Source organism: Papaver somniferum, chromosome 5, assembly GCF_003573695.1.
Source record: "Papaver somniferum cultivar HN1 chromosome 5, ASM357369v1, whole genome shotgun sequence".
Taxonomy (NCBI): Eukaryota; Viridiplantae; Streptophyta; class Magnoliopsida; order Ranunculales; family Papaveraceae; genus Papaver; species Papaver somniferum.
In genome coordinates, this window is record NC_039362.1 from 75,391,619 (window position 1) to 75,409,565 (window position 17,947).

At 37.2% G+C, this 17,947-nt stretch overlaps 1 long non-coding RNA gene and 1 pseudogene across 1 annotated transcript; both read right to left on the bottom strand.

Moving 5' to 3' along the window:
- Window positions 1–10,260: 10,260 nt before the first annotated feature.
- Window positions 10,261–12,216, bottom strand: LOC113279190 (annotated as a pseudogene).
- A 259-nt stretch (window positions 12,217–12,475) lies between these two features.
- LOC113277541 lies at window positions 12,476–13,598 on the bottom strand. Its single transcript, XR_003324975.1, has 3 exons — window positions 13,299–13,598; window positions 12,751–12,808; window positions 12,476–12,652 (listed from the first exon to the last, which is right to left on the bottom strand). It is a non-coding gene; the product is annotated as an uncharacterized LOC113277541 (long non-coding RNA).
- Window positions 13,599–17,947: the final 4,349 nt, after the last annotated feature.

The following is a 17,947-nucleotide window of genomic DNA, read 5'->3' on the forward strand; positions in this document are numbered from 1 at the left end:
CGTAAGGCTGATAATTTTTCTTCACATCAGGAAAAGTCACTAAACATGGTTTAGTTTGTGCAGGCTTAGTGTGAGGAAACATGGTTGAGATTACAGAAGTGATGTCAACGAGACCTCTTATTCCCTCTTAAGTTGCATCTCAATCTGTGCAACGAAGGGCCAGTGCAGTTGCATCTCTTCCACCTCCACCTCCACCATCTTCTCAAACTGAGGTCAGAGAAAGTATGAGGCGGAAGAGAACATCTTGGGTATGGAATCATTTCGAAAAGAATGTTGATGAAGTTTGTATTACATGGGGGAAGTGTAACTACTGTGAAGGTGGTAAATATAAGGCTGGTGGTAAGGAGTATGGAACATCTAATTTGAACTGGCATTTGACTAAGTGTCAGAAGTATTTGGATACACTAGAATCTGCACAGTTGGGACAACACTCTCTCGGTCAGCCTAGCAATCTGGGAGATAAGGAACGTATGGTTGGGGATACATTTTGTCAAGAAGCATGTAGGAGAGCCTTGATAAATTTCATAATCACAGATGAACAATCTTTCCGGATGGTTGAAGGTGAAGGGTTCATAGCATTTTGTAGGTATCTTGAGCCGAGGTTCAAACTTCCATCTCGGATGACCGTTTATCGTGATATCTGCAGGCGGTTTGTGAATGAAAAGGCAAAGTTGGTAAAATATTTCAAGGTGAACAAGGTTAGAGTTTGTCTCACAACAGATACTTGGACGTCCATTCAGAACTACAACTACATGGTAGTTACTGCCCACTTTATCGATAACCAATGGAAATTACACAAAAGAATTATATGTTTTTGTTTAATCACTAGTCATGGAGGTGAACATATTGGAAGTACATTGGAGAAGTGTTTGATCGAGTGGGGTCTTGAGAGAGTGTTCACCATCACTCTCGATAATGCATCTGCAAATAAAAAAGCAATAGAATATGTCAAGGAGAGAGTTGTAAGTTGGGGATCATCAATTGTTGGAGGTAAACATTTGCATGTTAGATGTGATGCCCACGTATTAGCTTTAGTTGTTAAGGATGAGTTGAATAAGTATAATACTTCAGTAGCCAGAATCAGATCAGTGGTTAAATACGTCACAGCCTCTCCTGCTAGGATGAATAGGTTCTTAGAAGCTGTATTTAACGAAAGAATTGAGTATAAAAAGGGATTAATGTTATACGTGAAAACAAGATGGAACTCCATTTATTTGATGTTGGAAGCTACGGAAAATATGAAAAGGCCTTTATAAGGCTAGGACGGTCGGATAAAGCATTTCGTGAGAGGTTTGTCTTCGATATTCCCGGTGAACCAGAAATGGGTGTTAATATTGATGATATTGACTGTACAGACGTTCCTGATGAATATGAATCTAGTTCTTCTGATTCTGATGCTCCTGAAGAACCCGTAGATGGTCGGAGAAAATCCAAGAAGAAAAAGCCTCGCGTGCATGCTCCTGAAAAGTATGATTGGGATAATGCTCAAGTCCTAGTTTAGTTTTTACAGGTATTTTATCTTTCTTTATCAACCATTTTAGAACTGATTGCATGAAACAAAACAAAGTATGAAACTTAGATTACTAGTCATATGTTTTAGAGTAGACCTTTCTTACCAAATGTTTGGTAGTGACTACTGAAACAAAGTAAACTGACTACTGAAAAATACTCCCAAATTTTTGTGAACTTACTGCTATTTTTCATTTTAGATAATCTGAAGTTAAATTTAAGAATCCAACATATCCAATTGGATGCTGTTCCCTAACCAGTGTGGTAGGATTTCATTCTAGTCCTCTAACCGAAGTAAAGTAACGGAGTGGTGGGCTAATAATTGTGCAACATTATTTTGTCTCTCTTGGAGTGAAACTGCACACCCAATAATCAAAACATTTTAGAACTTGAATATAATCTTATATATGTTCTTATGAATCCAGTTCACTGCTTCCATACGACTATTAAGAGCAATTACATTTTTGTTGTTACTCTGTAGTATTTGTACATTTGTTTGGAATGACGCAAGTCAAGTAGTTAAGAAATCAAACTCTCGTTGTTATGAAATCCAGTGGGAACATAGTTCATAGGCTACTAGTACTTAAAGGTTCAAACATGGAGAAGTATTGTGCTACTCTCCTATTTTCTTTATTGTTTTTCAATCTTAATTAGTTGTAGTATTTGAGTTTTCAGTACTTGCTTGGTGTTCCGAGCTATGTTGATGATTGAATTCACAGACTCTGTTAGAAGTACCGTTTTATCTCATATATGTGTATTCTTTACAAGTTGTTGAATGAGATTGTCCAGACTTTGAAATATGCATCGTAGATATTACTCTATTGGAATTTTGAAATTTCGAGAAACTTACTTAGATAACAATTAAAACTGTTTCTACAGGTATTTTTTGAAGCCACTGTTGAGTTTTCTGGTTCTACGTATGTCACTTCGCATACATTTTTGGAAGAAATTTGTGATGTACGTGGAGAGTTAAATGAATGTCAAAAATATCATTATGATCCTCACTTAAGCCATATGGGTGAGAAGATGTTACTTAAATAAAACAAGTATTGGGGTGAGTATAAAGACATGAATGCTTTATTGTTTATTTCTGTGCTTTCTTGATCCAAGAGAAAAAGAACGTAGAATGCAAGTAATACTAAAAGACTTGATTATACATGATATTCCTTGAATGAAACAAAGATTGGTAAAAAATTGGTTAGATAAAGTGAAAGAGGATTTTAATGAAATATATACAGCTTACAAGGCAGAATATTCAGGTGTAAGAAGTGTGTTAGCCTCGTCAGAATATGTAGGTGAAACTGGTGGTAGTCCTAGTCAAGAGAGATCTAGTTCTAGTTCTACGTTACAAGAAAGAAGCTTCAAAGTTTGATATATTGACTTGGTGGAAAAGCAATGCTGCAAGGTTTGATATTCTGTCACTTATAGCAAGAGACATACTTGTTATTCCCGTCTCTTCAGTTGCAAGTGAATCTGCTTTCAGTACTGGAAAGCGAATACTTGGTCATTTCCCTAGTTCTTTAAGACCCCGAACTGTGGAAGCATTGATTCTCCTACAGAACTGGTTGAGGACGCCGATTGATATGGATCCATCTACACTAGGAGCTGAAGAGAAGGAGGATGACGTCTTAGAGTCAGGTATGGAACTTGTTGTTAGTATATTGCATGAATAAATGTATGAATTTGAGTGCATTCAATCATATTCATTGTCAAATGGTAGTTTCAGGGTTTATCAAAGATACATATGCATCAAGTAGACTCGTACATTTTTTCTCAACTGCTCAATTCATCCATTCAAACCATCTGTTTCACATTGTAAATCAGATTAAAAACTCAAATAGGTTTACTTGGAATGTTGTTATGAACTGAGTTCGCCTAATATTGATCACTGTAGGAATATAACAGGTATTGGCTTTCTAGGGTGTGCACAGTCTTTGACCCTTCTTGAAGCACGCGGGTGCGAACTTACACCAGAAGGGTTTCATTTTATACATCTAATGAATAGTTGTTTTTCTGGATTTTAATGAATTGTCACAGGGGCTTTACCCCATACATTTAGTTAAACTTTCCCCCTATGCTAGTTTAGCGTACAGCAAGCACCAGGCACATAGTACAATTTCAAATAGAACATTGGTAAACATTAGTCTGCAGTTCCTGTACCTCCTTGAGAAGTTTTCAGGTCTACCTACCTTGTCAAAATTACTGTCTCAAATTTTTTTTTTGCAATTTGTACAATTAATCACTTCCACATTGTGTTTCATGCTTCCCTTGCTTCAGCCTCTTGTTGTTGATGGTCTTTGGATAAGCTGTAGTGTATACAATGCAAAAAATTAGAATCTCCCTTAACTATGAATACTTAGCCTTAACCACTCATGTTTCAACTGTTGTTATGCAGATTTATTTGGTGATCTTAGTATGTATTCCATCCTCGTAGATGATGATTGAAGAAGAAGGTCATATGAAGAGCTTTTGGTGATGATACTTCTATATGAAGAACAAGGTTATGTAAAGAACATGAAATTATGCTGGGATTCATCGTCGACTTTGAAAAGAATGGAACTCTTGTTTCTTGAGACTACAAATTGATTTGTGCCTGGCAGGATGTTTTTGTCTGTTCATTTTTCCCTAGTTAGATTGGAAGTACCATTGGGTACATATTTAGATAGGCTGTTGCAAGATTATTCTTTTTCTATTTTGCTTTTTGGGAAACACTTTTTGTATACACAGTCAAGGTAGTAACTATGAACCACAAAGTCCAGAACATAGTAGAAAGTAGGAACCATAACATAGAAGGAGGAAAAAAACGATTATACCCGCTACCCTATCCTACCCGACCCGCCAAATAATGGGTCGGGTAGGGTCTTACCCGTTTAATGGCGGGTAGGGCGGCGGGTAAAAAATTTCTTACCCGCAATTTAGCGGGTAGGGTGGCGAAATAGGCCATATCCTACCACCCTACCCGTTGTGCAGCCCTATAGAGATTTGGAAGAGTCATGTAGTTTCTTCAGAGTTTTACTACAACATGTAGCGAAGTAGTTGCAGTGATGCAGTACATGGGTCCCACGAAAAAGTCATGAGTCAAAATGAAAATTTTGCTACCTTACTTCACCTGCCCAAATTGAAGTCCGAGATCATTTTGAAAATATATTATTTCATGTAGAAAACACGAGTAAGAATTTTTTTTCCAAGAAAGTAGGAAGTGATATTATGGTTTCCATTTTCATTTGACGGCACGTGAAGAAACTAGAAACAAAATGATTTGCTTTCCTTACCTTAAAGTGGGTCCATTTAATTGGAAAGTACCGTGGGAATAAAGAGACAAAACAATTTTGTTTGCTTTGAGAAGATTTTATTTCCATATGAGACAATGGCAGAGGATTTTAAGATTGACTTATGATGTCGTCATGGTTTTTGGAAACCAATATAAAAGATCGAGCAGTAGAAAAGGAAGGGAGTTAATTTGTCTAACGACCATTTTTTGTCCGAGTATGAGCAGTAGACAGTTTTTCTCTTTTCTTTTGTAATGAACTTTATTTCTCTCTAGTAGTGTCGAAGATGAAATCATATTTTGTGAGAGAAATTTTACTAGTTTTAATAATAATTATTCCTTGTCCTATATTCATCTCTTGTCATGATAATAGTTCTTCTTCATGTGTCCTCATACTTTTTATAATTTATATTCTCTTTCCTAGAAGACAGTATTTTTAAGTGAAGAGAACTATTAGTATTTTGAAAATACATAGAATAATATAGCACGACGAGTATTTACATGTTACAAGTTTATAGATAGATGTTTCAATAAACCAGCTGATAAGCTAGCAAAACATGCTAGATTTTTTAAAATTTCTAAAGACTGGGAATCAAGTCCACCGGGTTTATTATTTCGGCATCGCAAGCTGATAGAAACGGTGTAGCGATCTCCAATATCTAATAAAATAGCTTTCTTTTCTAAAAAAATAAAAAAGAAAAAGAAAAAAAATGTCAAAAAGAATGGAAAAGGAAAAAATAAACATGGTTCGGCATTAATGACCAACATCCACGGGCTAAACCCCGTAAAGTGAAATATTATTGATCTTATTATCTTGTTTGACTAGGTAATATATATCTGTAATACTATTGCATAACTATCTAGATAATCCAAGACTTAGTCTTCATTTACGTACAATAACTGCACAGTCATTCAATCATTTCTTCATCTGTACAACCTTCACGGTCACCTCGGATCACTGCTCGATCCTCGTCGTATATGGATGAGATATTCCATAACCTAGAGACTTAAAAGTGAGAGACTCCATGGATAAGACTAGCCGAAAAACAAGAAATAAATGGAGAAAGAAAGAGATTAACGTGGTTTGACACTAAAGACCTATATCCGCAGACTAAACCTCATACGATGAAATATTATTGATCTTCAGTACCGACTGAGATGAGTTGCATTTACAATAAAAATTCTTATTTATAGAGTTTTTTTTTTTTTTGATCAGCGATTTATATAGTTATTAATAAACCTAGATCTTATTATTTTGTTTGACCATGTAGTATATATCTAATAATTTACATTACTATCCATATAATCCTTGATTTGATCTTCGTTTTACGTACACCAACTAGACGGTCATCAAATCTTTTCTTCATCTAGATTTCCTTCACGGTCACCCCGACTCACTGCAGGATCAGTTGTATATGGGCGAGATATTGTAATAACCAGTGTCGCACTGAGGCGAAGTACCCAAAGTACATCTTTGGGAAGCAACTATTTGGGGCTTCAAAAAAATCTTTTTTGTCCGTTCTTAAGTACAAAAAATCAACAATATCAGAGTTGGTACAGTTCATAATACTTATCTCTGGTACAGTTCATAATACTTATCTCCCAGCGTAACTTACAAGGGTCTAAAGTAGTACAGTGACCTGAGTACAGTGGTTAAGCTTTTGGGTGATGATACTAGTGATCTTAGTTCGAAACTCGCCAGCACCAAATTTTTTACCGATCAAAAAAGAGATTTTTTTATAGAAGTGGCAGCAAATGGAAAAAAATTTCCTAGAGAGATCTAGGTCGAGACCGTGATCGGTTTTTGAGTTTTTGAAAACCGTTCAAATTTTTTAAAATAGTGATTCTTTTGACAAATCAAGGGAAGGATGTTATTTTCTTGTTTTAAATAATTAATGAGAGCAAGGGATCGGAATGAGTGTTTTAAACACTAATTTACGACCAAAACCGATGAGAGACTGGCTCAATGAGTGTTTTTATGACCATGGGAAGCTAAATAAAGGAACTAAGCGGTTGATGTTTATCTGTTTGGAGGAAAACAATCTCTCCAAGCGGCTGAACATATGTCTCCCTGTATTTTTTTTTTAAAATAAACCTAATTGTGGGTCCCGCTTACAAGAGTGTTAAACTAATAAAACTCTAAAAATAGGCTTGAGCGGCAGACCTTCAGCCGCTCAAGGGTGTTTTTTTTCCAAGCGGCTGATTTCCTGCCACTTAGTGTCCATCGCCGCCTACTCATTCGATCCAGTGAGTGTATGAATGATTATTGATGAATGAATGTGTGTTTTCATTCCATAATAGCACCTTATTTAAGCAAATCCAGTAAGACTCATTTATATTGAATTAAAACCTCACTTCGTAGATCTTTGAATTTAAGAAAATATGTATTTCATATACTGATATTTGTGCTCATCCTACTACGAAGGCATCCGTCATCTTTTTTCGTTGGCCACCCACCACGCGCAGTTATATATTATTGTCTAGTGCTCCATTGTAATAAGGAAATCACATGAAAATAAAAATAAAATATGAGGTACATTTTCCCGTAGTGGTCAAACAATGTTGACTTGGTCAAATGGTTAAAGGGGCAATCTTTCGACGTTTACTATGGACATCTTCAGTGTCAGGGTCGGCTGTGCCAATAAACTTGTAACTTGAAAGTGAGAGACTCTACTGAAAGATAAGACTAACCGACTGTTAGGATAAATGGATTCTTCTTAAAGAGGAGGGATCCCCTCACACTTTTATTATTACACTATCTCACACGTTGGGTGTCATTTTTGCGAATTAAAACCAAACCGTAACGGATTTGAAGCTAACATTTTGAGGATATGTTCCTCTTACCAAGTTATACACGCCTACCAAAAATGAGCGTATTCTGAGGCGTATAACATCATCATCTACTACTTTGAAAATGAACCGTTGAAAATCTACGGATTTCTGACCGTCGAAATTAAGACCGGTAGATCATGAGGTTTATATTTCGGAATGTGCTCATTTTTGGTAGGCATGTATAACTTGGTAAGAAGAACATATCCTCAAAATATTAGCTTCAAATCCGTTACGGTTTGGCTTTAATTCGCAAAAATAACGCCCAACGTGTGAGATAGTGTGATAATAAAAGTGTGAAAGGATACTTCCTCATTAAAAGCTAATTTGGTCGTAGTTTAGCTATGGGCAAAATCCCAAAATTAATAAAAAAAAGCATCCGATAAACGGACAGAGAGATATGGGAAAAAAAAAGAAGAAAAAAAAAGGAAAAGAAAAGAAAGACATAGTGATATGGAAGAGGCGTGTAGCTTCGTTCAGAGTTTTCTACAACATGCAGCGAAGTTGGTGCGGTGATGCACGTGCACGCTTTCCCTAAACACTTACTCCGAAGAAGATACGTGTAGATTTAAATAGTAAGCCGCCATGACATGACAGTGACACGTGAAGATAAAGTGACCTGGCTTCACCTGAAATCAATTTCATCATGGCGCCGACATGTGTGGTCTTGGCGTTTCTTATTTAATGGGGGTGCTTACCCTGAACAAAGAACTTGCTAACCTAAACTCATTTTCTCATTTGAAGTTCAAAGCTTGGTAACATTACAATGAGCCCTCATTACTACTACCATTTCGTCATTCTTCTACTTGTTTTTGCTACAACTTTGTTGATGCTGTTACTGAAACACAAAGCAAGAGAAGGAAAATGCAGACTACCACCAGGTCCGATGAGTATTCCTTTAATTGGAAACTTGCACCAGCTAGGCAATGACTTGCCACATATATCACTTCAGAAGCTTTCCAATGAATATGGTTCTTTAATGTTTCTTAAACTTGGCTCACTTCCGACTCTTGTTGTCTCTTCAGCGGATATGGTTAAACAGATCCTCAAAACGCATGATCTTGCGTTTTGCGACAGACCCATGTTTTATGCTCTCACAACTCTTTTATGGTTGTTCTGATATTGCTTTTTCTCGTTATGGTCTATACTGGAGACAAGTCAGAAAGATAGCAATCTTGGAACTCTTAAGTGCCAAGAGAGTCCTGTCATACCGTGCAGTGAGAGAAGATGAGGTTGCCTCTGCAATTCATTTCATGCGTGCATCTTCTGCTTCTTCAGTTCCTATTAATCTGAGTGAGGTTCTGGTTTGTCTTTCAAGCAACGTAATTTGTCGAGTTGCTTTTGGTATGAAGTATGAAGCTAAACAAAAAATAAGGGTGAGAATACATTTTACACGATGCTTCAAGAAACACAGAGCTTGCTTGCTGGATTCAGTACTGCCGACTTGTTCCCGTGGATGAGGTGGATTCACAAGTTGATGGATTGAACACAAGATTACAGAAGAACTTTAAGTATATGGACGAATTCTTTGATAAAGTAATTGACGAACACATCAACCATGGTAAGTTGTCGAAAACCGGCACAAAAGACTTTGTTGACGTTCTGCTTCGTGTTCAGGAAGATCCTAGCTACGGTATCAACCTCACTAGAGATAATATTAAAGCCATTATCATGGTTGGTTAATCTTCCCTTAACTTCATTTTTTAGTCTTTCAGTTATCTCCCTCTTGCACTTTGATCACTATTAACATACGTGTTCTCCCCAATGGATTTTACAGGACACGTTCCTTGCTGGAACTGATTCTTCTGCGGTAACACTGGTTTGGACTATGACAGAGCTTATTAGGAACCCATCAGTCATGAAGAGAGCACAAGAAGAGGTCAGAACAGAAACAGGAGCCAAGGGTATGGTAGAAGAAAGTGATCTTGATAAACTAAGTTATATGAAATTGGTAATTAAGGAAGCATTGAGACTGCATCCTCCTGCACCATTGTTAGTTCCCAGGGAAACCAGAGAGAAGTGCACCATCGGAGGATATGACATTCCAATCAAAACATGTATTCTCATTAATGCAAAAGCAATTTCGACGGACCCAAAATATTGGAAAGAACCAGACGAATTCCGACCAGAAAGATTCTTAAACAATAATATCGAGTATATGGGTTAAAACTTCGAATTCATACCATTTGGGGGTGGACGAAGAGGCTGTCCCGGTATTAATTTTTCCGCGGTGCTTGTTGAACTTGTTCTTGCAAATTTACTGCATTGCTTTGACTGGAAACTGCCTTCCGGGATGAAAACTGAAGAAGTTGATATGACTGGAACTTTTGGACTTGCAACGCATAAGAAGATTCCTCTCTGCCTTGTAGCTGATATCCGTAAATGATAAGCGCAAAACTGTTTCTAAAGAAAATCGTGAACTTTTTTACTTCTATGTATTTGTAGTTTTTCTGTTGTTGATGTAAATAGTTTCCGAAGATGGGAAAATGTTGAGAAATAATCCCACACGGACAATAAGAGCCTAGTAATATTATACTACTTTGTATTATTATTTCTAGGGAAGAATTGGTCTGCCAGACCTCCAAATGCAGAAAACGAATTACAAAAACTCAGAAAAAAAATTAAAATAAGGGGGCAAAAAGAGGGAGACGAAGGAAAAAAAAAACAGGATCAGACTACAGATTTCTTAGCTCATCTGCCGAGAGAGTTTTCAATGAAAAGGAAAAAACAGAATCACTAGGTACAAATTCTTTTTCACACATCTTGCGAAGAAAATGCAATGCCCTGTCAGTCTCCTTGGCTATTAGAAAAGCCTGAATGATGATATCATATGTTCTAGCGTTTGGTAAACAACCCTTCTCTTCCATTTCGAAGATTAGTTTTTCAGCTTCCAATGACATCATGTTGTGAAAGAGGCCATTGATCATTGTGTTATATATTACTACTCCTTTATTAGGGATTTCATTAAACAGTTTTCTTGCATCTCCCAACTTGCCGGCTCGGAAAAAGCTATGCATTAGAATACTGTACATATATGCATTAGCCAACATACCTGTATCCTCCATGGATTCAAACAATTCCACTGCCTCCTCCACCTTTCCATTCTTGCAGTACCCATTTAACACTGTACCGTATGTGACAGTATCTGGAGATGGACCAAAAGCTTGCATCTCATCAAACATATTATTTGCAGCCCTAACTTTTCCATCACGGTATAGTCCCCCTAATAGTGTATTGTAAGTGACTGTTGTTGGTTGCAATCCATTTCGTTTCATTTTCTTGAATAGCTGCATAGCTTCATCCATCTTACGATTCTTGCAATACCCATCGATTAACACATTGTAGTTAAACACATTTGGCTCAAGGCCCGTATCCACCATCGAGTCAGACAGTTTAACCGCTTCTTCCAGATGACCTGTCAAACACAAACCATCCATCATTGAATTATAAGTAATCTAATCAGGTTGAATGTTCAACTTGTCCATTAGTTGAAATAACCCCCAAGCATCTTCCATCATCCCATCTTTACAATGTGAATCTATTAATATATTAAAAGTTACCGTATCAGGTGAAATCCCCCGACCCATCATTTCATCAAAACATTTTCTTGCTTCTTCATGTTGACCATGTAGGCAATGACCATGGATTATAGAATTATAAGTTGTTAAATCTGCAGAGATTCCTCTATCAGCCATCTCTTCAAGGAGTCTCTTTGCCTCATTTAACCGTCCTGAATTACAAAACCCGTTAATCAAAGAAGTGTAAACAACCACATTCGGTACAACACTCGGATCGTCAAGCATTTCAGAGAAGAGAACCACAGCTTCATCAAGTAAACCTCCTTTACAAAGAGTATCTATGATTACAACATATGAAACCACATTTAGTCTGCAATTCCATTCCGACATCTTGCTTTTTAACTGAATAGCAAGACCCACTTTTCCAGTTCTACAAAACCCATGAATCAGAGTATTACATGTGAAGGCATCAGGTTGAATACCTGTGTGAGCCATTTTAGCAAACACATCAAAGGCAGTTTCAATCTCATCCTTAATACACAACCCTTTAATCAATATAGTAAATGTGACTTTATCAGGATGATAACCTCTCTTTAGCATTTCTCCAAACAAACAAAACCCATAACTCAGTTGGCCTAATTGACAGCAACAGTTGATCAAAATGCTGAATGTATAAATATCTGGTTTTACTCCCACCAAATTCATCCTCTTGTAAAACAACATAATGACATCTGAATAACATTTAATTTTCGAAACTGAACTCAAGAGATGATTAAATGTTCTTGTAGTTGTAGATGGTAATGGCCTTTCTAGAATCAATTGATCAAAGTATTTCAAACCATCTCCAAGCTTCTTAATTCTTCCAGATTTACACTCATCCTTCACATACCTCTCAAGTCGTGATATGTTATAATAGTTTCTCACAAATATTTCATAATTGGATATTGGTCTTGTGTGCAGTAATCTCTGCACCAAATTCATTTTCTCAGTTATTACTTGAGAGAATATGTCCCAGTTATTACTTGAGAGAATATGTCCCTTGGGAACGTCATACAGATTTATCTGTCTATGAGTAGAGCTAGGGCTGCACATGGGTCGGTTTGGGTCGGTTTTGGCCTCACCCACCACCCGACCCACTGATGGCGGGTAACAGAAGTTGTCACCCGCAACCGACCCAACAACACAATGGGTCGATTGTCACCCGATCCATTGTGACGGCGGGTTTGGTCGGGTGGGTGGTGGGTTACCCACCATAAAATAAAATGACATTAGTACATTACATTAACAAGGAACAGAGTTATTGAGTATAAGTGTATAACTGTATAACAGTATAAGTGTATAACAAAGTTGATAAAGCTAACAATAAAAAGGAACAGAGTTCAATTGTTCAAAGCTCAAAAGATAAAAGAGTGCATTACTATTGAGTATTGCGTACTATACTAAAGCCTAATATCATATAAAGCGACCAACAGCGAGTCGCTGCAAGCCTGCAAGTTTGTGGATGTTTTACCTCCGAATGGCTGAAAGCCTGAAATAAAACGAAGTCTGTAAATTAGTTACAGTAACAAAGATGAACTCAGAAATATCAAGCTACTGACAATGACCCTTGGGCCTTGGCGTCATTACCTTGTCTATGAGTCTATGACGATAGAAGAAGAAGCAAGGTCACTGAAACTGAATAGCTCTGCAAGCGAAATGATTCAAATGAACAATTAAACTGAATAACTCAGCTTCATCATAATCTCAACATCCAAATTCAACTATAAGAACATATAAAATATCCTAATACTAAGAACATCAAGATAACAGACAATATACAGATCAAAGCAAAATTTGAAAAGCCAAATTTCAAGATTCTCAAACCATAGAAAACAGTATAACAAACATCAAACAGATAACTGAATTTAAGAAATCCAATTGATATGAGGTACACGACATTGTGACAATGCCTCTGACATGTTGATATAGAGATAACTATGAGTGATCTTCGGATTTCAAAAGATTTTTGTTATAGATTACTAACATAACAGGGCAGTTAACATAACAGGGCAGTTAATCTATTCACATAGCATGCATTATGTTTAGTAAACCATGTACTTTCATGTAATAAACATGCTGCAGTAAAACTCACAGTGTCATGAACAACAATAGAGCCAAGGAAAATTTAGACATACCAGACTCAGCAATATCAATCTCCTCCTCCTCGACTCCAAGGGTAGATGAATCCATGTCTATTGGTGTTCGTAACCAATTTTGTAACAAAATTAAGGCCTCAAGTGTCTTGGGCTTTAAGGAGCTTCGAAAAGGATCCAAAATTCTTTTTCCGGTACTAAATGCTGATTCTGAAGCAACGGAAGAAACGGGAATAGCAAATATATCTTTAGCCATAAGTGGCAAAATGTCAAACCTCGCAGCATTTACCTTCCACCATTGTAATATATCAAAAGTAGCATTTTCATTTGTGGGTGTGTAGATCGGTTCAGCCAAGTACCTTTCTACCTCAGATCTCCCAATGTCCTCCACATTACTCAATTGATGCTTTCGTTTATTCCTTCCCGCCATATACTTGGCCTTGCTAGAAATAGTACTTCCAAAACTCGAAGAACTTTGAGTAGAAGTGGAATTAGTCTCGCCCACAGATTCTGATGAAGATACTGCACATCTAACATTTTCTACTTTATAAGCTGCAAACAGCTCCACAAAATTTTTCAGAACTTCTTCAACCCATTTTTCTACAAGTTTTTTCTTCATTGCTGGGTCATAATGCACAATTAAATCTTCAACAGTCACAAATAATCCATGTTCTTTCTCTCGTGGATCAAGAAGTACAGCCATAAACATCAACGAATTCATTTTTCGGTATGTTCCCCAATATTTGTTGTACTTGAGCAACATTACAGCACCCATGTGGCTTAAGAAAGGGTCCTCATGTGTATTTTTCCATTCTTCTAATTCTTGACGAACAGTGCCAAGTTCCAATAAGAAAGAATGAGAAGTAACATAAGTAGAAGCTGAAAATGCAACAGTTGCTTCATAAAATACTTGTAGAAACTTAATCAGAACTCTCGCGTTGCACCAATCGTATCATTCAGGAGCATGCACTTTTGGCCTGTTTTTTTTCTTGGCTTTCCTGACAGCAGCAAAATCTTCTTCTTCAGTAGTATCAAGTTCTTCTTCATTGTCTGATTCCAGATCATAATCAACATCAAGATCAACAGTGTCATCACCATCACCTATAATATTATCTGGTACTGGAATATCAAAGCAAAACTCTTCACAAAATGCCTTATCCAACTCACGTAGCCTTTCAAATGCCCTTTCATATCTTTCAGCAGCAACAAGCATTAAGTAAGTAGAATTCCACCGCGTTCTCACATCTAATATCAGACCCTTTTTACAATCTATTCTTTCCGACTCAGCAGCCTCCGTAAACCTTTTATATCTTGCGGGAGATTTCGTGACATATTTTACCACTGCCCTGATCCTGAGAAGTGATGTATGATACTTCTTCATACCGTCCTTCACAACAAGTCCAAGTACGTGAGCCGCACATCGAACATGTAAATGTTTAGCTCCGAGTAATGCAGAACCCCAACTCTGAACTCTCTTCCTCAAATAGTCAACAACAACTTTATTTGCAGACGCATTATCAAGCGTCACAGTGAAAACCTTTTCAAGTCCCCAGTCTAGCAAACATTTCGCCAAAGCCTCTCCAATATTTGTACCTTCATGGCTATCAATCAAGCAAAAACAGATAATTCTTTTATGTAGTTTCCAATGATGATCAATGAAATGCGCAGTCACTACCATATAATTGTAATTCTGCGATGACGTCCAAGTGTCAGTAGTAAGGCACACTCTTATCTTGTTTGCTTTGAAATAACTTTTCAGATTAGCCTTCTCTGTCAAAAACAGCTTGCACACATCACGGTATACTGTCATACGACTTGGAAGCTTAAATCGAGGCTCAAGATACTTACAAAAAGCTATAAAACCTTCACCTTCAACAATTCTAAAAGCCATTTCATCGGTAACGATAAATCTAATCAGCGCTCTCCTGCACGCATCTTGAGAAAAAGACACCCCAACCAACTGTGGTTCCTCTCCAAGCTTGCAAGGCTGGAATTCAAGTGTTTGTTGTCCGTCAGCTCTAGCCTCATTCATTTTATTCTTATACTTCTGACACTTATCCAAATGATGTTGGAGATTAGAAGTCCCATGTTTCTTACCATCCAAATTTTTCTTACCAATCTTGTAATTAGCCTTTTTGCAATATTTACATTTCGCTCTCTCACCATTTTCATAAATATCATAGTGATCCCATACCTTTGATCTCTTCACACCAGCATTAGGATTATTATCTAATGTTTCACCTGCGGCACAAGCATGTGAAGGTTCAGAAGCTGGTGTAGATGAGCCAGCGGTACTCCCTGTCCCTGCTGATGGTCCATGCACTTGTCCAGAACGCGGTGGACGTGGAGGGGGAGGTCCCATTTGTGATGCCACTCCATGTATAATTGGAAGATTAGAAGCAGAATCATCTTCTGAGATTTCAACCATGGTAACCTGCACAAAAGAAACAATTGAAAGTACTAACACCATACTGAATTGAACAAAATACTCATGACTTAGTTCAAATACCAAATAAATTAACTAGGTTGTACTAAAGAACTGAGATTGATTTAAAAAATCAATTAGAACTTGCTAGGTAATCAATTCAGTCCATATAAACTAGGTAATTCTAACATGTAGCTTCAACTGAGTCCTAGCGGTAGGGTTGCCGAAGGCCTTATGTTAACGACAGAAACATCCTCTCAACAAAGAGAGAATGAGCTACAAGTAGCTTTTGCGATTCACCGCTAGGACCATTTTTATCATGCTCAATGAGATTCTATCAAACTTCACCTAAACAATATAAAAGGAACCAAAATAAGCAAAACAGTTGGATATACCTTCTTAGTTTTCCTAAACCAACTCTGATTAGTTGAATTTGTTACATAAGTCACTACCCCACTGACACCTTACAGCATAGATACACAATACAAAAATTCTTAAGTTCAGACCATACAACTTATAAAAACTTCTAAGTTAAGAGATTATACAAAATTTATTGAAGTACACCAATTTAATTCTAACATGTAGCTTCAACTGAGTCCTAGCGGTAGGGTTGCCGAAGGCCTTATGTTAACGACAGAAACATCCTCTCAACAAAGAGAGAATGAGCTACAAGTAGCTTTTGCGATTCACCGCTAGGACCATTTTTATCATGCTCAATGAGATTCTATCAAACTTCACCTAAACAATATAAAAGGAACCAAAATAAGCAAAACAGTTGGATATACCTTCTTAGTTTTCCTAAACCAACTCTGATTAGTTGAATTTGTTACATAAGTCACTACCCCACCGACACCTTACAGCATAGATACACAATACAAAAATTCTTAAGTTCAGACCATACAACTTATAAAAACTTCTAAGTTAAGAGATTATACAAAATTTATTGAAGTACACCAATTTAATTCTAACATGTAGCTTCAACTGAGTCCTAGCGGTAGGGTTGCCGAAGGCCTTATGTTAACGACAGAAACATCCTCTCAACAAAGAGAGAATGAGCTACAAGTAGCTTTTGCGATTCACCGCTAGGACCATTTTTATCATGCTCAATGAGATTCTATCAAACTTCACCTAAACAATATAAAAGGAACCAAAATAAGCAAAACAGTTGGATATACCTTCTTAGTTTTCCTAAACCAACTCTGATTAGTTCTTCTTCAAACTCTAATGAACTGAATTTCAGTTCTTCAATCTTGACAAACCCTACCATGGAATAAAAAAAAACATTAGATTCAGATAAACAACAAAGTGAACAAACCATAAAATGGAAAGGACATATAAAAGGAACCTAAATAATCAAAACAATTTCATAGTTGGATATACCTTCTTAGTTCTTCTTAAACCAACTCTGAGTCTCTGACCAGTTCTTCTTCAAGCTCCAATGAACTGAACTTCAGTTCTTCAATCTTGACAAACCCTAACATGGAAAAATAAAATAAAGGGTATTAGATTCAGATTCAGTTCTTCAATCTTGACAAACCCTAAACACATAAACATTCAAGAATCCTTTGAATCTACTGATTAAACTCTTCATTACTGAGTTCTAACATAGTAACATCATACCAATTCATTCCAAACTGAAATTAAAAAACAACACCCTAAACAGATAAACCCTAAATTGAAAATTACTGAGTTCCTAATCTTACCTTCCGTTATTGGTTTGCTTCTGGTGATGCCGATGATCCACAAAGAGAATCTGAGACTGAGAGAAGAAAAAAGAATGGAGTTGGAGACTTGGATGGAGATGAGTCTGTCTGAGAAGGAGAGAAGACTCAGAAGAGGGAGAGGCCGCAGAAGAGAAGAGAAGGAGATTGCGATTAGGTTAGGTTAAGTTAGGTCTTTTATACATCAATTCAACGGCTCTGATAATCCATCCTAGGTTAGATCTAAGGGTCAGGATCCTACGTTAGTTTTGGGCGGGTGGGTGGGTCGGTTCGGGTGACGGAAGTTTCTACCCGCAACCGACCCAAAATAGGTGGGTTCTGGCGTGCCTCACCCATAGTCGACCCATGCCTCGGCGGGTTGGGTCGGGTGCGGGTATTTTTGGTCGGGTACGGGTTGGGTCGGGTATGTGCAGCCCTAAGTAGAGCCACCCATATGTGTGCTGGTAATTTTATTTTGGGGTGCCAAAATACTTATCCAAGTACAATGTGTGGTACACACAACCCAATCAAGTATCATGCAATATGCATTCTTATTTTTGGATTCA